The sequence below is a fragment of the Talpa occidentalis genome, unplaced genomic scaffold (genome assembly GCF_014898055.3).
Source record: "Talpa occidentalis isolate TD23 unplaced genomic scaffold, MPIMG_talOcc4v2.1 talOcc4.4, whole genome shotgun sequence".
Taxonomy (NCBI): Eukaryota; Metazoa; Chordata; class Mammalia; order Eulipotyphla; family Talpidae; genus Talpa; species Talpa occidentalis.
In genome coordinates this window covers 43,516,148-43,536,676 of record NW_023604295.1, presented here as the reverse complement: position 1 = coordinate 43,536,676, position 20,529 = coordinate 43,516,148, and the positions used below count along the sequence as shown (strand labels likewise).

The 20,529-nt window shown below is 41.6% G+C and overlaps 1 protein-coding gene across 2 annotated transcripts in view; it reads right to left on the bottom strand.

The window, feature by feature from the left end:
• Positions 1-11,541, bottom strand: part of LOC119257451 (ropporin-1) — a 31,249-nt gene extending 19,708 nt beyond the window's left edge. Inside the window, exon 1 of one of the 2 annotated variants that reach the window (XM_037525421.2) lies at positions 11,343-11,541. The gene's annotated coding sequence lies outside the window, so the exon portion shown is untranslated. The remainder of the gene's footprint in view (positions 1-11,342) is intronic. The other variant, XM_037525422.2, reaches the window with a different exon arrangement.
• Positions 11,542-20,529: the final 8,988 nt, after the last annotated feature.

Here is a 20,529-nt window from a genome sequence, read left to right as displayed (position 1 = left end):
ACATTTCTTAAATTCTAACAATTATTTTTCAAAATTTTATGATTTATTTGAAATAATCTTAAGAAAATGGAAAATCTTATTTTCTTTGAAAACTGATTTGCTATAGTCAAAAAGACTTTAGTCTACTTAAGTACTTTATACATAGTTATTTTCCCATCATAATGTATGATTAATTTTTATTATTTTCTAATTATAGTTGAATACTTTCTAGAGATTCACGAGACATAAGCAGTCATCAAAAAATATAAATTTAAGTCACTTATTATGCAATAGAATGAGGACTATTTCAAGGGTGGATTTGTTTGCCCTGATAATTTCCTTCTTTGCCTACTATATTATTTTCATGGAAAAGTTATCAAATGAAAAAATGGTGCCATGTAAATTATGCCAGGATCTTAACATAAAATATCCATACAGATAGTAACTTGAGAGTGTCTCTTTTATATTTTTTGGTTTCAGGACTACTTCCTAAAAGTTTTTGAGGACCTTGTTTAATGTGGTTTATATCAATATTTATCATTTCAGAAATTGAAACAAAAATAAATATTTATTTTATAAAAGAAAAAAAATATGTTTACATGTTACAGTAAACATAAGCAACATATTTGTATGAAAAATAACTAGTTTCCAGGAAAAAAAATCCTTTTGATGACAAGAGCGACATAGTTTTATATTTTTTGCAAGTATCCTGATGTCTGACTTAATAGAAGACAACTAGGTTCTTACATCTTGCTATTGCCTTCAGCCTATTGTGATATCACACATTGCATTGCTTCGAGAAAACGCCCTGCATATTCTTCAGAAAAAGACAGTAAGACATATATGTTAGTATTGTCACAAAAATAGTTTTAATTCTCAAGAATCCTCAGAAATCCCTAAAACCACGCTTTGAAAACCAATGCTTTATGAAACTATTTACAACAGTATTTATAACCACACCAATAGTGTATGTCAGATTGAGTTAAGGAAACTAATTAAAAGGCCACGTAATTAAGAAAATATCTCCCAAATTACAGAATTATTAATTTTACCCACCTACCCAAGAAATGACCGTGTTGGGAGCCAAATGAAGCAAAGGAAAGAGAAAAAGTGTTATTGTGGAATATGACTACTAGATGCATGAAGACTCTCCATGAGACGATTTAATTGAAGCATCTCCTTGCACCGTGATAAATCTTCAGATGTTAGTAAAACTGTGTTCTTTTAATAACACTTGTTAGAGCACCTGGAAGGAATGCTTGAAAGGATACTGTTTTTCCCAAAATACCCTAACAAACTACTCAAGATGAAGTATTTGGAATAGTAATCTAAATAGTTTAAAACTAAGATGTTTTGGTCTGTACAAGCACAATGGTGTCATACTGGTTGGAAAACTGTGATGACTGGAAGGTTGGAAGAACCTCACAATCCTTCTCCATATTCTGAACACCCGAGTTGCAAGTAAGTCATTGTTTTGTTCCCACAGAGCCCTGGTTCAATATAGACCAGTATCCTACATTGTGCCCCAGTTTGCTTTATAAATATTTTGTGTGCTATGGCAAGAAAAAGGTTGGGGAAGTTCTGCTGTAAAGCCATGTGTCAAGTACTTCTGTTTAAAAACATTTTTTTGTTTCATATTAAAGGATGTTACTAATAAAATCTAAAGCCCTATGGTTCTGTTTTCACCTTTATGTGAAGAAATAGTCTGCGGTTTCCTATCAATGTACTATCAAAAGAAAACCTTTTTTTTTCTCCTGGAAGGTTGATGCTAAAAGAGGAATTGGAGGTGGGGAGGGCAAAGATTCTTACTGCAGAGTCTGAGAGCTTATTGTCTTCAGAAAATGAGCATACTTGACATTTTTGAGCATCAAAATGAATTTAATCAAAATTACATGGAGTATATAAAAATATAATAAATTAAACCAACAATGCTCATAGATTCAAAGGAAGTATGAGGTGAGAAGTTGTTCAATGGGGACTTTAATTGATATTCTAACTTCAGTCCAAAGTCTAGTAGCAAAACATCTGTTAAGTGTCCCATTATTTGGAAATAAATGATATGAAAAAGTTCAAGTTCAATGGATTAGAAATCCATTCACATTATCACAGAACTTTCAGTGAAAGAAAGAAGAAATCAAATTATCCAAATTCTGGCTAACAGTAAGAAAGGCGTTTCAGTCAATTGGAGAAAAATCTATAAATACCCTTCTACCATTTGCTAAAACCCATCTGTGAGGCAAATATTCTCACTGACGGTAGCAATAAGAATTTGAAGAGAATATCATGAAAAAATTTTTGTCAGGAACTGCATGTAGCAATTTCAACACAAAAAATTTGATATAAAATAAACTCATGATAAGAAAGCAAGCTTGAGTTCTCTTTTAAAAGTTTAGAAATGCTTATTTGGAAGTTTTCATTAAAATTAAACATTTATTTAATACTTTCATTCTAATTTTATAATAATGTAAAGGTATATCAAATCTTTTTATAAGTTCAATATAGACCAGTATCCTACATTGTGCCCCAGTTTGCTTTATAAATATTTTGTGTGCTATGGCAAGAAAAAGGTTGGGGAAGTTCTGCTGTAAAGCCATGTGTCAAGTACTTCTGTTTAAAAACATTTTTTTGTTTCAGTGTTTAAAATTGTGTGCTATAGAAGAGATACTGGTGGTTATTGAAATCAATTTCTGTGAAAACATTTACATAATTTAAAAAGACTGTTCATTAAAAAGTAAACTTTGAAAATACTGGCTATGAAGGGAATGATTAGTTTCTAATTTAAATTACTCAAAGTATTAATTAGAAAAGCCAGAAAAAAAGTTTGAGACAAATTAGTGAAGAAGATAAACTTCTTTTGATTGCAGAGAAAGAGTTCACCGAATATGATAGAGCCTAAAGATATCTTGTACTTGCCAAACAATCAGGAGCCAAAAGAGAAACAGGAACATTTAACTAACCACTGACAGAAACCCCCTCACTGAGGAAAGGTGACAAGGCAGTTGAATTTTGCATTAGTTTCTAAGTGCAGCTGGATTCCCTCATGAGCACTGCTTCCTGGGATTGTTAGAGAGAGGAGGTCCTTAAGATTTCTGATACCTATAAAGCACCAAAATAGGAACAAATTTTAAGATGGCCACGTCATTTTAAGGTTAAGATAAATGGAGTGAATTTAAAAAAAACAAAGAAGTAGGTTTATATCAATTTAAGTTTACTCTAACTGGCAATCACATTTGGATACAGGTTATTCTTTAGGCCTTACTCTATTTTTATTTTTACAAAAAAGTAACAACATAATAGTAATCTTGATATCACTCAGTGCTGCACACTCCAACCTCCTATTATCTCTACTCTCTGTCACTCCTGCTTTCGAATTGATCTTTGCCATTCCCCAGAACACAGGTCTACTTATGTAATCTCCAATGAAAGACTTTCCCCTCGGGCCAACATCCCACCCAGCTATTGTTCTCACTCTCAGTAGGTAAAGTCATTTTTCACTTGAGATCAAGAATGTCAGAAGGAATTCACACTGCCATCAAAATGTAATCTTTTCCACACCTCTGTCACCTTCTCTTGTTTCAAACAGGCACAGCCTGGACTTTAAACACTTACAATAAAAAACCACAGTACTATCTTTCCAATTGTCTAATTCTCTTTTTCTTTCTTTCTTTCTTTATTTTTTTTTAAGATTTATTTATTTATGTATACAAGAGCTGGTGTACAGGCCAGAGATGCAGGGGGTAAGATGATTCACCAGAGACAGCAGGGAACAGAACAGGCAGACTGACTGAAATACACTGCTGAGGGGAGCAGTGGGCGAGACAGGAGAGGTCTGCTGCACCATGTGGGTTGCTCCCTGGGGATCAAACTAGTGTTGCAGAGGCTGCAGATTGCTTGGTAGTGCAGTGCTTAACCCCTTGCCCCACTGGGGAGGCCCCTAATTCTCTTTTTCACTGTCAAACTTCCCAAGTGTCCTAAGAACTGACTCCTCTTCCTTTTCACATGGTCCTCCCTCTCTAATTCTCCTCCTTAGGAGGCTTCCATCCTGATTATTATCTTGAAACTGTTTTCACAAATACAAAAATGACCAAAATTCCCCTGACTGCTAAATCTAGTGATTTTTCCCATAACACTTATTCCTTTGTGATTCTGTATTGTCTTTGAAAAAACAGATCACTCATGCAACATCGAGCCCCACTGGATAAGGGTTATAGAGTCTTGCTTGCCTTCACTGTGCTGTTCCACACTTATTTCTGTTGCTCACATTTTCATCCACTTTTGCTTTTTAGAAGTGTTTCTGAAGGCTCAGTGCTTGGCTGTCTGTTTTTTTTTTTAATATTTACTTATTTACTTATTTATTTATGCATACAAGAACTGGGGTATAGGCCAGAGGTGTGGGGGCGGATGACAGGATTCACCAGAGACAGAGTGGGGAGCAGAACAGCAGATCGACTGAAATACACTGCTGAGAGGAGCAGTGGGTGAGTCAGGAGAAGTCTGCTGCGCCATGTGGGTCACCTACCTGCCTGGGGAGTGAACTCATGCTTCATTGGCTACGGACAGGTTCATAGGCTGCGCGTCTTAACCCCTTGCGCCACAAGGGAGGCCCCTTTTTTGTCTTTTATAATCTGTATTTTTCCCCTCTCAAATGGTTAATTTGCTTCTATGAATTTAGGTAAATGTCCCATGTATATCTGAAAAGAACGTTTACTCTGCAGCAGTTGGGTATAATGTTCTACATATGTCAAGAGGCTTGATCATGTAGTTCAAATCTTCTATATATCCTATTAATTTTTTTATCTGCTTATGCTATCGCTGAGAGGTATGTTAAAATCTCTATGAGGTAGTTTTGTCTATTATTTTAGTTCTGTTAATTTTTGCTTGTTGAAATGGTAAATAATTATTTGGTGCACACATCTCTAGGGTTCTAAAAGCTTGCTATTAAATTGACCCTTTTAGCAGCAATCCCTCTGCCCACCTGTGCCTATGCAGGTGCTTCTTTTTACCAACTCTCTGCCTGCCCATGACCTATACTTCCCCTCACTGACTTCCCCCAGCCAAGGGGGCTCTCCTCAAGGGGCCCTCTACCCCTCTCCACCTGCAAACATCCGGGCCTCTCTTAGCAAACCTGTCCCTTTCGGGACAGCTTTTTCTGCTTGCTTGTGTCTTGAAATTGTCCTTTATTCTTCTGTCCCTTCCCTAAAAAACCTGCTCTTTAAATATAAAATAAAATAAAATTGACCCTTTTACATTATGAAATGCCCACTTTATGTCTAGTTTTACATATCTTAAAATCAACTTGATCTGCCAGCTTTTACACCTTTTCTTTTAGTTTTTGTTCCCTTTTGTTCAAGCCTGTCTTTTGTAAAGAGTTCTAAATACATACACTCTGAAGATTTTGTCTAGCTGAGCTGTTTTGACTTTTTGGTTGACATTTTTCACCAATTTTGAAAATTTCTGAGCATTATCTCTCCAGTGGATTTACTCTACCCCATTCTTTCTCCCCTCACCTTTTGGGACTTTCATTATTTTAGGCTATATACTCTACTCTATTTGTTCCATTTTTTCCTATCTGTGATTCTGTTTGGATATTTTCTATAGACCTGTCTTTGTATTCATTAATTATGTCTCTTGCTAGTTAGGCTGCTGTTAAACTCTTCAATGAATTGTTAATTTCAGGTATTGTATTTATGTTCTAGAATATCTGGCTTTGTTTAAAGGCGAAACTTCTGTGTTGAAATTCTCCATTTCACCCACGTATATATCTTTTGCATTGGTTGTCTAGAGCACATTACTTGTAGTTAGTTAAGAGTCATTTTGCATGCCCAGTATTTTGTTTTTAATTGTATGTCTGATATTGTATAAAAAACAAAGTGTATTTAGGATGCCTCAAATTTTTAATCTATCATGCCAGATTTGACTACCAGAAGCCTTGCTGGTTTCTTCCTCCCCCAGCAAAGTTTCTCTGCAAGGGCCAAGCACAATCAGAAACTCTACATCCAAAGTTGACAAATGTTCTCAGGGAAGAAAATGACCTGTGACTATCACCTCATCTTGGCTCAGCACCCTCCCACAATTTTATTTAATCCAGTCCTTTGCTTCTAATGTCTTTATAGCGTTTTAAAAGAAAACTCTTCTAAATTAATTTATTTGTCGAAGTGAGAGCCTTGAGCTGCTGAAATCTACTGTATTCTAGCAGAGGGCAAGACTTATTTTTGTGACTAAGCAGAGCTCTATGCTATTTCCAATTATAAACTCTCAAATATGCTATAGTAATATTCCACCTATTGCCTACTGTATAGTTCTCTTTATTCCTATAAAAGTTGCCCAAACAACTTTTTTTTAACTGCTTTCAATTGCCTTATCTGAAATATCACGGCCATCTTTGATTCATTCTCCTCTTTCATTCTCCACTTCATTCCCTGATTAACTTTTTAAAAACCTGCCAGTTACAACAAAAAATAAAAAGGAACACCTTTTTGTTTTTAAAAGGATTGATTTAAATTTGTCTTACAATGTAGCTTAATATTTTCAATTTATAAATGAGAAAGTGATGCACAAAGAGCTAAAGTGACTGACACAAGGAAACAGTTTATATTGCTAGCTGAATGAAGAACTCAAGTCTACTTTCCACACTAGATGGTTACACATCATGATGCAAGATGAAAATGAGGTAAGGTAATTCTGACACTTTACTCTGAAAAAAATGAAGACTTACATAGCCTAAAAGTGACAAAGCAAGGTGACCCCAGGTTTGTACACCAGGTTCCAAAGTCAGGGGACAAGCTACACAACTTTAGGGAACACAGTTCCATAATAAGGCAATTACACATAATGCATTTTCTCTAGGACAAACTCACTCTCAAATACTATTTCTTAATGTTCCCACAAATCGCTGAAATATCCTGGATATTCCCATTTGAAACATATAAAGTACATTTTTAGCACCTTGAAGTGGAACAGAAAAAAATTATTTGTCTAACTATGTTCTAATTTTTTGCCCTGGAAACATAGTCATTGTTTCCTTTAACCATATTTTACATGATTTCAAAGAATGGAAGGATTTCCAGAATAATACAAGTTTAAAACAATCATTGAATATTCATTATCTTATTTAATCCTTGAAACACCTATGAGTAGGTAGGTTCTATTATTATAACCATTTTTCCAATGCCAGGAAATTGAGGCTTCGTTTTCTCAGATAAAATGTCTTAACCACTCATATTATCATGTCACTCTCAGAAGCCTCCAGTGGATCTTCATGTCTTTTCTCATCAAAATGATGCCCTGTTTGAATTTCAGGCTCGTCGCAGTTTATCTTATCCATGTAGCTTTGCCTCTCTAACTTTATTTCATAGAAACCTGTATATTTTTCTAGCCTGGGCCAAATCTCTGCACTGGGATGCCAATGCAGCATGCGGATGCTAGCAGCAATAGAGCAAAGAGTGGTCCTTCCTGACCTTGTCTTTTTTTTTTTTTTTTAATAGAGGCATGTTTTTTATTTATTTATTTGTTTGTTTCTTTGTTTATACATGCACTGGGTACAGTCAGAAGCGCGGGAGGGTGAGAGAATTCACCAGAGCCAGAGCAGGGAGCAGAGCAGGCAGAAGAACCAAAGTACACTGCTGAGGGGAGCAGCGGGCGGCAGGAGAGGTCTGCGCGCCATGTGGGACCCTCCTCCAGTGGCCGGGGAGCAGCCGGGGATCGAACCGGCGCCGCAGAGGTCGCCGGCAGCTTCGCAACCCAGCGCTCAACCGCTGCGCCACCGGGGAGGCCCCTGACCTTGTCTTTTTTTAAGTAGCAATTTTTGGCTCTTTTACTAGCAAATACACCAAAATTGCTTATATATCATGCTAGTACCACCTTTTGCAATTTATGAGTTCTACAAGTCTACAGGTACTTTTTTTGATTTATCTTAACTTAGTCATGCTCATATTTCAAAGATTTCCTTCATCTTCACATCATGGTTCACAAGCCCAGGGACACCATTTACAGACTGCCACAGGGAGCTGTGCTCCCTAAAGTTGTGTAGCCTGTTCCCTTACCTTGGCTCCTGGTGTACAAACTTGGGGTCACCTTGACCGTATCTTTAATAAGTTTATGAAAGTGTTCATTTTTTCAGAGTCAAGTGCCAGCATACCCCACATCATTTTCATCTTTTTACTTGTCCTCCCTATTTCTGATTTCATTATAGCATTCCTATGACCCAGAGACTGGAAGTATACACAGACTGAGGGGTAAAGTCACTACAGTTGTCCATATAAGGTCAGGGCTGTTTTCATCGCCCTGTTTCCACTGTCTCTTTGGATGATGCTCAACATTGCATTTTTGTCTTTTTCCAGTACAAAATACAGGGCCACTGTCCTTTGTAGTTAGGTGTGGTACTACACCCAGAGGGTGGATCAAACTCTAGCAAAAAAGCACTCATGACTGACACAGGAGACCAGGATCCTGATCCTATGCATGTTTTTGACAAATTATATGATCCTAGGCAAATAATTAATTCAATAAAACTGTGTAAGGAATAATATTGAATGCTGAAATACAAAAATAAGAGACACATACCCTGCCCTCAAAGGGCTCATAAGCTAGTGGAAAAGACTGATATGAAAATCTGTGATTAAAACAGGGCATGACAAGTGACAAGAGTACTACTTCAGAGTAGACATGGGAGAAACTTCAAGATGAGGCCTCTAGCTCATCTGGAGGTAGAGGCCAGAAAATACTTTCTAAAGAGTGAGTTATCAATAGTTGAACATACCTGGGGAAGTCTGATTTGTTCATTGCTATATTTCTAGCCCCCAGACTAATGTCAGGTACAGAGTAGGTACCCAACAAGTATCCCTTTGCTGATGTGAGTAAGGAGGGTATTCTTTCTGGCTAGGATTACTTAGACAAAGGTGTAGGGGGTCAGAGAACATGGTGAAATAAAAGAATAATGAATAACTATAGAGAACTAGCGTGGACAAAGGGGGTGTGTTTGGGGCCTAAGGTTAGAAATATAGATCACGACTGGAATATAAAAGGCCCAGTATGGTGTGCTAAGGCTTTTAAACTTTATCTTGAAGTCAGTAAGGAGCCACTAGAGGATTTAAGCTCTAGAGTCACACAGTCAGCTATTGTATTAGTTTGATGTGCTAGTTAATAACTTATTGCCTCTCAGTTCCAAGTTCTCCCTTCATTGTTTCCTCAGCAAAAATGGAACTGGGTGCTATATATATATACACATTTACAGAGTCAGCTGACATAATGTTAAGTTTCATCAGTAGAGGGCACTGGAGGGATACTGGAGGAAAAAGGGGTTTCTCTTGTGGGTTACATTTGCTTCTCTTACTGGGTTCCAGGAGCACAATTTCTTCAGTACTAGCTAGGACCTTGTAGTGCACAGCTCCTCCAGCACCTAGCTCCTGCATACGTGATCTCTTGAGTCCTGGCTGCTGCAGGGCGTGGCAGTCAGTAGTGCCCAGTGGCTAGCAGCTTCCCCTGATAACTCTCTTGGGGAGCTTTGCAGCAAAGTGCTGTCAGTGAGTCCCTTCCACCGATGGATTTTTCACCATCCCAAAGAGTAGGTTTCTGGCTTCCTGCATATCAGTAATTGCTCTGCCATCCAATGAGTTGTGGTCACCCTTTGCAACAAGCTCTTAGGTGGTCTTCTCTTTCTTGGGTGATCTACTTCAAGAGTGATAGCTGCTCCTTTTATCTGTGATTCCTATATATTTTGTCCCTTTATGTCTTAGTAACCTCCTTTATGGCAACACGATTATAGTTAAAAATTCTGTATAAAACTTTGTTTTACTTGTTTTATTATTTCCTTCTCTTTTTTTGACTTTGAAACCCACTCCGGTTGATGGCTGTGTGGATGGGCTGAGGAGAGCAGAGTGAAACTTCAGGCAGGAACCCTGGTTTAGCCGCACTTTTGTAACAACTCTTGAGAGCATCATAGTTTTGAAAATTAGTTGCAATGGGGAGGTACAGGAGAGACAGGAGCTATGGGACTTAGCTCCTGCATGAGGAGGATGACAAAAGTTTAGGGTGACTTCCCACTTTGCAAGTTTGGATGACTGGGTAGATGTGGCACCATCATAGAAATGGAGAAGACTCAAGGAGGGTCAGATCAGTTCGTCTCCCATGTTCCTACTTGCACTCAGAGTTCCACATACTTTTGAGCCACAGAGACTTAGAATCATAGACTCCTTAGATTGGGGTCACTAAAGCCCAACGTTCCTGCCTTTGGGCAAGAAAACGATTTTTCACACCAGATAGAAATGGGGAAAGGCCTTTCCATCTTATCATTCCATAATTCCAATGTTTTGTAAAGATCTTTTCCATTCTTGAAATTCTCAGTATGATAGGACTTCTCCAATTATCCATTCCATCCCCATGCCCAACTCTTAAAATTCAATAACTTTTCTCTTTTGTGAAATCTAAATAAGCCCATACATACTTGTTAACTGCTGAAGAATATAGGACTTATCAAATATGAAATTATAGATTTGTTTCTGGAATTTCTCATTTGGATTTATATAGGTTTGGACTAAACAGGGCTTCAGTTAAATCAACAGCTTAAGTAACATGAAAGAAAGGATACAGCCTACAGAATCTCAGAGGCAGTTTCTATATACAGCTTTAGAACCAAGGTCAGACAACTATATATACTTATTTGGGTTTGGAATAGGTGGTGGTGGGTTTTGGGCATGTGCTTACCCTTACTTGGCATGCCTTTCACAGATTCTTCAAAGTTCAGCTCAGCTTTTCCAGATCTGTCAGTTTCGTTATACCTTCTCAGAGCACCATTTACCTCTACTTAGCAACATTTATCTCTACTCTAATTTTTACATTTGTTTGATTCTTTACTTAATACATGCCTCCCCCAATAGACTATAAGCTTGAGGGCAGGAACTGTCAGTTTCTGATTTCTATAGGATCCAGAAAACCTAGCCCAGTGACTGAAATGCAGTAAGTGCCAGTAGCTATTAGCAAAATGAGTACATGATAATAGTTATGTTAGTCTGCCCATAGGTCCTCAGGACAATCCCCACCCCACCCCCCATAGGTATTCTTATATCCATGTTACATTTGAAAAAGCAGAGGTTTGGCTAATCAGTGATCCCAGATTCTGAGGTGTTCTAAGTCACTGTGCTCTGTGTGCTTGTACCCAGCTCTGGATACAAAATATACCTATTTTGGCGAGAGAGCAATAATCACCGTGGTCCTATTTTCTTAAAGATCACACTCTCTCCCCACGCTCTGTGAGCTAGGAAGACTTCCGAATCCAGACTGGCAGGATTCTTCCCTCAGACTCCTGCCGCCGCCAGGAGTGCCCTCATGACACGCCCCTCCCTCCTCCTCCCCTTCTGGGTTTCTACCTGAGAGGTTCGCTCCCAAACGGGCTGTCTGGCACCGGGCGACACCTCGTGCCTGGTCTCAGGCGGGAGGTGCAGGGAGAGCTCCAGCGCCTCGCGCCCTCGGCAGGGGGAAAGCAGCGGAACCTGGGCGGGAACGGGCGGCGCGGGTCTCAGCCGCAAGGTCCGGGAGAGCAGGGGCGGGACCCGGCTTTGTTGGCGCTTTGTCCGCGCCTGGCAACCAGACGCCAGCTGCGCGCCTGGCAACCACTGAGGAGGGACCCGGGGCGACGTCACAGAGCCGCCCTCCCGCCGCGCCCCGCCCCGCCCCGCCCGTCTCGCCCGGCCCCTGCCGAAGCCCCTGCGGAGTCTGCATTTCCAAGGAGAGGCTGACTACTTTGCGGTTTCTTTGTGGCACCAGCCGGCCTGAGCTTTAAGAGTGGGAATGGGGGGTGTTAGGAGACTGGGGTGGGGGGTGGGGGGTGAGGGCGCGCAGAGGGGTTGTATCAACTCACAGTGGGCTTTTTATAAGTTAGAGAGCAAAAGTGGAATAGTAAAATTATCTTTTTTAAAGAGATTTATTTATTTATTTATGCAGACAAGAGCTGGGGTACAGGCCAGAGATATGGGGGCGTGAGAGAATTACCAGAGACAGAGTAGGGAGCAGAACAGGCAGATCTACTGAAATACACTGCTGAGGGGAGCAGCGGGCTCTGCTGTGCCATCTGGGTAGCACCCTGGCTGGGGATCGAACTCATGCTGCAGAGTCTGCAGATTGCTTCATAGTGCTGACGCTTAACCCCTTGCGCCACCAGAGAGGCCCCTTAAAATTATCTTTTGGCTTGTGCAAAGTGGGCAGATGAGAAGCCCTTGGGAATATTAGTAGTATGAACTGTTTGAAATGCGTTTTTTTGTTGTTGTTTTTTTTTTTTTTGTGTGTGTGTGTGCTAGGAACAGACTGCATGACATATATAAACTCATTTAATTCTTACAGTCAACCCAGGAGGCTAGTATATACTATTAACATCTTAATTTTTACACACGAGGAAACAAAGCACATCATGATCAAGTAATTTGTCCAAAATGCAGCTATCTAGTGATACTTAGGATTTGAACCTATGTTGTCTGGCTCCCAACTCTTCACCCTTAACTTCTATATTGCTATGACAGGGGGATGAAGCTAGTGTGGAAGGAACAGAATTGGAGATGCTCAAGGAACAGGGAATGAAGGGAAATATTCACCTTGTAGAATGGCATCAAAACCTAACTAACTCTGCAAGAAAGTTATTTATCTTCATTTTAGAATAAACAGGCTGAAATCTAAGTGACTTACCTATGGTGAAGCAGCTAACAGTAAGACCAAATTTGGCTCCAGGTCTTCTGATCTCAAGATTTTTCTATTTTAAGCTCCCAAGTAGACAAGAAAAGCCCCTTTTCCTGCTACACCCTGTGTTATTTCTCTCCCATTTTTAAAGATGCCCATTGCATCTACTCTTTCAGTCCACTGTACTGTACTGTGCTCTAGTCTAATCAGTGACTTCATTCATCCTGCCCTTTTAAGGTTTCTCTAGTGGAGAGATGAAAGCTGTTGTCTCTCCTTAAAGCAATTTCAAGCACCAGTGAGCAAGTGCGGAGTGGGGTTTTGGTTTATGTATGCAGAGGGCTTTTCTCTGGGCCTGTTGTCATCTATTTATAAAGGTCCAGTGTGTTCACATTTTTCAAAGTCTTGCTGGTCTTTGCTCAAGAGAATTCTGGATGATCTGGGGATGGTTGCTTGCCCACAGTGATTTGGGAGTAAAAGAAACCTAATCACTTGCTATCACCCATCTTTCTGTGTTTTTCTGGAAGAGGCCTTCTGCTGCTGGTAGAAGCACTTGACCAACAGGATGTACCCTTGTATGACAGGGTAGTGCCCAGGAGGTGGGGAGGTTCCAGGTTTCCTGCCCCACCCAAAGGAGGGTGGAGCTAAAGAGAAGAGAAGAAGCTGAAGAAGGGACAGAGGAAGGAAGGAAGCAGGATGGAGAACCAGAAGGAGACCTGGAGGAGGCACACAGAGCAGAGAGACAAGTGAAAAAACTGTGTTTGTCTTTTGGCCGTGGACTGAGTGACACAGATATGGGTGAGAGACTGTGGGGAGGTAACAATGGCGGTTTTTGTCTTGATTTTGATTTTGCTCTTTTCCCTCCAGACTTGTCTGGTTGTTTCGGATCCTTTTCTGTGGGTCTCTACTGGAAGATGCTTTAGACTTGTGGCAGGCTTTGGGGCCTTGCTCAGGGCCAATCCCATTTGGATGGACTTTTACCCACCAGGGGATGGGTAACTTAGGGTGCTTGATTTAGAAACTATATTCTTTGCCTTTCCTGTATTGTTTCCTAGTCGTAGTAAGGTTCCTTCCCATTAAAGTCTCATATGTTTTGTGTTGATGTGGCGGATGGCAGAACCTATTTAGAGCAGGCAGGTTTGTGGGGTCTGGGCTGCCCCTCTCCCTGCCTTGTAACACTTGGACTAGAAGAAGAGGATGGAGATATGAGAACTGTAGGTGCATCTTCCAGGAGAAAAAGAAAGGTATGGCCACTGGGGTTTGTTTTTCTTCTGCACAGGGGAAGACAGTGTTTTGGTCTTTTTCTGCTTTCCTGTGGATTAAATGATATAGAGAGGAATGAATAATAATGATGGTTTTCATGCAAAAGAAGGGGTGTTTCAGGCAAAGTTGTAACCAACTGGAAGTGGAAGATGAAAAATGGAATTTTGGTGTGGCTGGAATATAAGGAAGGAATTTCATGATATTATATGATGTAAGTGGTCTGATTCCTGTCTGCAGGAGGTCAGGGTAAGAGGCAGAGGTGAAGGTATTTCATGGATCAGTCAATAAATTCAACAGAATATAAGGAAGAGATTATGACTTTATAAGGATTTATGATAATCACAAAATTATGGAGAGTTACTTTGTCCTCAGAGAGAGGCAGGATGGGGTGGGAGACCCAGGAGCACACGTGTAAGTGGTAGTGGTCTAGATCTTGGGTTAGTAGGTGTTCATTATGTTTCAGAATTTACATATACTTTTTTTTGTTTTAGATATTACATACAGACTTTTTAAGTAAACTCATCAAACAGGCCATACAATTACCTTTTATTTTCTTGTGTAATTAAGAGTTGATTGTATATGTTTTTATCACCATTTCATTTTCCCCATCAACATGTAATCATGCTCTAATTTCTCCTATCATTTTCCTTTCCAGATTTGCCCCATTTATCTGCTCCCCTTTTTTGCAGTGTTCTTTAAGTCTGTACTTGCCACTTCTAATTTCTCTCCTCCCTGTCTCTCTTAATCCATCTGAAATTTATTGAGGCTTTCAGCTCCATCACTCCACTGAAACTACTCTTGTCAAGAACCCAACAACAGGATGTTAAATCAAAGGTTGTTTCTTAATCTTAATTCAACTTAGCAGCGCACTTGACCATGTGGATCGCTCTCTCATTCTTGAAACTCCTTGGTTTTCAGGACATCACACATCACACTCTGGTTTTCCTTCTCCCTGACTGACTCTTCCTTTTCAGTCTCTTTTGCTGGTTGTTGTGAATTGAATGTCTGTGTCCCCTGAAATTCATGTATTGCAGGCCCATCCTCCAATGTGAAGGCATTTTGAGTGAGGGCCTTTCGGAATTAAGTTTATTTTTAAAAAATTTTTTTCTTTTTCTTTTTTTTTTTTCCTTTTTCCTTTTCTTCTTTGGAATTAAGTTTAGATGTGGTCTTGAGGGTTGAGTCCCTGTGATGGGATTAGTGCCCTCACAAAACGAAGGACAAACCAGAGCTCACTCTCTCCTACAGGAGAGTGTCCAAGATCTGGAGTTTAGAAAAGAGTGCCCGCACATGCATAAATCAGTAAAACTGCAAGACCAAGCATGCTTTGCATCTCTGACAGAAAGTGATGTTGTTTCTCTATTCCAGTGGAATGAAAAAGAACCTCCAGAGGAGACAGAAGAAGTTGAGAACTTCTGACTCATGAAATGCACGTGTGTCTTGCAGCCAGGGATATGCACTTGCCCACCTGCTAGGTCTCTGTTGTTTGTTTTTGAATAAATCCATTTTGTTGTTGGAAAAACTGCTTTTATTTGAGGTTGAGAATGTTTATGGTGCTTATTATGTGTGCAGACCTGTTTTAGGGCCCAGCAATACACAGTGAATAAAAGAAACAAAATCCATGCACTCTAGTGAGAGAATGGGGACAAACCATTAAAGCCAATAAAACAAAAAACAAAAAAGCTTGTCGTGATAGTAAAGCAAATGTGCTGATTCTCAATTTTAAATAGAGGGGTCATTGCAGGCTTCCTCAAAAGGTGACGTGAATACAAGCCTGAGGGAGCTAGGAGTGAACCTGGTGGATTATCTGAGGAAATCATGTTGCTAGCAAAGGAAATGCAACAGCAAAGGTCTGAGGCAGGAAAGAGGGCCTGGCTTCACTGCTGGCAAGACCACCAGTGTGGCTGGAGGGAAGTGAGGAAGGAGGAACTAGGGAAATGATAGGTTCAGAGATTTATTGTTTTTTATTTTTTTAAAAAGGTTTACTTATTTATGATTACAAGAACTGGGGTACAGGCCAGAGGTATGGGAGGTGAGAGGATTCATCAGAGACAGAGTGGGGAACAGAACAGGCAGATTGACTGAAAGTACACTGCTGAGGGAGGTCTGCTGTGCTATGTGGGTAGCTCCCGGGGTCGGGGATCGAGCTGAGGCTGTGGCCATCTTTACAGTGCTGCGCTTAACCCCTTGGGCCACCAGGGAGGCCCCGTGTTTTTTTTTTTTAAAGATTTATTTTTATTTTATGCATGCAAGAACTCGGGTGAAGGTCAGAGATGAGAGGGTGTGAGAATGATGGAGGGCAGGAATAGAAAAAAACTGAAAAGGAGGAGCCACAAGACCAGAAACCTGGCTCACACAAGGAGGTGGGGATAGAAGAGATTAGCAGAGCCATTGACACAGCTATAGAAACCAAGATCCTTAGGCTCCAATGCTTAGATCACGAAGCATAAGAATTTGTTACAGGGCAGGGAGAGGGGGCACCCAGGACCCCGCAAACCTGCCTATTCTAAATGGGTTCTGCCACCCACCGTATCAACACAAAACATATGAGACTTTAATGGGAAGGAACTTTAATGCAATTAGGAAACAATACAAGAAAGGCAAAGAATCTAGTTTCTAAATCAAACACCCAAAGTTACCCGTCCCCTCGTGGGTAAAACTCCATCCAAATGGGATTGGCCCAGAGCAAGGCCCCAAAGCCTGCCACAAGTCTGAAGCATCTTCCAGTGGGAACCCACAGAAAAGGGTCAGAAACAACCAGACAAGCCCAGAAGGAAAAGAGCAAAATCAAAATCAAGATAAAAGCTGCCATTGTCACCTCCCCACGGGTCTCACCCACATCTGTGTCACCCCGTCCACGACCAAAAGACAAGCGCAGTTTCTTCACGTGTCTTTCGGCTCCATGCGCCTCCTCCAGGTCTCCTCCTGGCTCCATCCTGCTTCCTTCCTTCTCAGTCTCCTCTGCAGCTTCTTCTCTCCCTGCTCAGCTCCACCCTCCATTCGGGTGGGGCAGGGAACCTGGAACCTCCCCCTTTCCTGGGGATCACCCTGTTACAACCCAAGCAGGTATCAGACTGCTGTAGGGAGTCTAGAGCACTGGACCAAGGGTAAAGATATGGAGATTGAGCCCAATGTGGCATCCCCAGTCCCTTTCAGATTCTGCATAGTTATCCAAAATCAGCAACTAACCCCGAGGGCTCACAAGAAGTGAGCCCCTCCCAAACAGAAGACTGTATCAGTGCAGTCTCTGCACAGGCTTGGGCTGTACTCCCTCTGCCCACCTGTGACTATGCAGGTGCTTCTTTTCACCAACTCTCTCCTGTGCCGGGCAGCAGTTTTCTGGCTGCCTGTGACCTGTACCATGCCGGGACTTCTCTTTACTGAACTCCCTCAGCAGAGGCAGCTCTCCTCAAGGCCGCCAGCCTCCAACAATGTGGCCTCTCTTAGCAAACCTGTCCCTTTTGGGGCAGCTTTTCCTGCCTGCTTGTGTCTATGCAAGTTTCCTTTATTCTTCTGTCCCTTTCCCTAATAAACCTGCTCTTTAAATATAACTAACTAATGTCTCTGTCTCGTGGAAAAACTCGCCAGGGTAACTCGCTGCGTGTCGCTGCAATGGGAGCTCGGTGAAACCTTTCCCAGAGTGACCCCAAGGACCCCACACACCAAACCCACTGATTCCAAAAATGACAATAAGATTCACCAGAGACTGAGTGGGGAGCAGAACAGGTGGATCTACTGAAATACACCGCTGAGGGGAGCAGCAGGAGAGACAGGACAGGTCTGCTGTGCCATGTGGGTCAGCTCCCTGGCTGGGCATCCAACTCACCCGCAGTGGCTGGCTATAGCTTGATAGTGCTCAGACTTAACCCCTGCACCACCAGGGAGGCCCCGGTTCAGAGACTTTAAGGGTCTTGCAGATCACTTTGTCTTTACTCTGAATAAAGTGGGAGGTACTGAGGGCCCTCAAAGGAGTGACCAGGTCGGTCAGGCTTCCAAAGGACCATTCTGGTAGCCACATTGAGACTTGACTTGCAGAGGGCAAGGAAGTGTTGGGGATTGGGAGGAGGATGTCCCAAACGCAGGTTTTATGGACTCCACCCCACCCCAGACCAAAAAGACCCAAGGCACCAAGGATTACAAATCCTATAATGTCTAATGTCATCACCACCAAAGGTAGTGTAACAGGGTGGTCCCCAGGAAAGGGGGAGGTTCCAGGTTTCCTGCCCCACCCAAATGGAGGATGGAGCTGAGCAGGGAGAGAAGAAGCTGCAGAGGAGACTGAGGAAGGAGGGAAGCAGGGTGGAGCCAGGAGGAGACCTGGAGGAGGCACTTGGAATGGAAAGACACGTAAAGAAACTGCGCTTGTCTTTTGGTCGTGGATGGGCTAACACAGATGTGGGTGAGAGACCCTTGGGGAGGTGACCATGGCGGTTTTTATCTTGATTTTGATTTTACTCTTTTCCTTCCGGGCTTGTCTGGTTGTTTCTGACCCTTTTCTGTGGGTCCCCACTGGAAGATGCTTCAGACTTGTGGCAGGCTTTGGGGCCTTGCTCTGGGCCAATCCCATTTGGATGGAGTTTTACCCACGAGGGGACGGGTAACTTTGGGTGCTTGATTTAGAAACTAGACTCTTTGCCTTTCCTGTATTGTTTCCTAATTGTATTAAAGTTCCTTCCCATTAAAGTCTCATGTTTTGTGTTAATGCAGCGGATGGCAGAACCCATTTAGAGTAGGCAGTTTTGTGGGGTCTGGGGTGCCCCTCTTCCTGCCCTGTAACAATAGGATTGTTGGGAACTAAGGGTGGAGTTAAGCCTCGAGGTTTGCTGTATAACAGACATGTGGGCCTGGGGGGCTGCTGGTTGGTTTTTCGCTGGCTTTCAGCATGCTATTGGGGTCCCAGCTCAGTGGAAATTGTAGGATGCATTCACCAATTTGTCTCTCTCATTCTCCCTTTTTTATTCCTTTCTTCATTTCCCCTTTTTGTAAATAAACCCTTTATTAACATTTTTGTGTGTGCCTGCAGTTGAGACTCATTATAAGTCCCTTTTAAGTAGCGGGGAGGTCCCACAGTCAGGCCAACCCATTTCACATTGGGGTTGAAGGACTAGGGAGACAAGAAGTTATTGCAATATTCTGGGTGAGAGGGAAATTTCACCAACAGGGTAATGGTGATAGAGGTGAAGAGAAGTGCCAAGTTTCTATTTCCTGAAGGTAGGGGCAATAGTATTTGCTCTGATTATATGTAAAGTATGATAAAAAAGCCATCAGGAATAGTGTCAAGGTTTCTTATGTGGAGTTTAGGGAAGGCTTAGGGCTGGGAGCCTGGATGAAATAGAAAGGGCAGAAACCGTGTAGAGAGAAGTCCAGGGGTAAATCCTGGGACACTCCAACATTAAAGTATCTGGGAGAAGAGGCAGAACCAGCATCTTAGTCAATTGATTTGTGTGATACTGTATTCATACTAAGAAATAGATCTTCAGAATGTCCCTGCCATAGTGATATTAACAGTTTCTGGCACAGTGATGCTAACAGGCTTAGAATTTCCTTAGGCAGGAGAACAATCAAGGTGTCTTTTGTTATGTCAATGAAGTGACTTTTGGTCGACTTCTAAGAAAGAGAACCAGTTGCTTAGGGATCCTCCTTGTAATTAGGATGTTGGAACTTTCAGTCCTACCTCCCTGACCTCTGGGGAGGTGAGAGGGATCAGAATTTGACTCAGTCACCAATGGTGCAATCATTTAATCAATTGTGCCTATTAATGAAGCCTCCATTAAAATCCAAAGACAGAATTCATTGAGCTTCCAGGTGGATGAGTCAGATGCATCCACATGCCAAGGACCTGGGTGCCAAACTCCACGGGGACAGAAGCGCCTTTGTTCAGGACATTGCCCCATCTATCTCATCATCTGGCTGTTGATTTGTACCCTTTAATATCCTTTGTAACAGATGGATATTCTAATAAGAAAACTAGTTTCCTGAGTCCAGAGAGCAAATTAATCAAATCCAAGGAGGGGGTCTAGTAGTCTCTGATTTATGGGCTAAAATTTAGGTATTAGCTGGGGCTGCAATGTTATATGAAACTTGGGGTCTTTTTCCATTCTAAACCTCCCCCCCCCCAACACACACATCTTTTCCCTGGCAATAGGCAGCATTCTGTTCCTTGTAGCTTCTAGGACTGAAGTTCCTGTTTTCTTGCTGATTGTTGGTTAAGGATCACTCTCAGCTCCTAGAAGCCACCCTCAAGGTCTAGTTCTGACCCAGTTCACAACAATAGCTGTCTGCTTTTCTCCAGCCAGTGTCTGGTTTGCCTCTTGTCTGTTTTAAAATTCATCTGATTAGCACACCATCCAGAATAATGTCTCATTTGATGAACTCAAAGTTAACCAGTTGGGACCTTTATAACTCTGGAAATCCCCTTTTGCCACATAAGATTAATCACAAGAGTGTTATCTCACCATATTCACAGGTCTCAGCCACACTCACAGAAGGCTGTGATCTTGGGGACAGAATTCTGTCTCCCACAAAATGCATCTGTGTGAGGGATGACAACAAGAAGATGCATCATCTTTCTTTAGAGAGAGTCACAGAAGCAGACAAGCACAGCTACCTATTGTGTTTGTATCCTCTCAC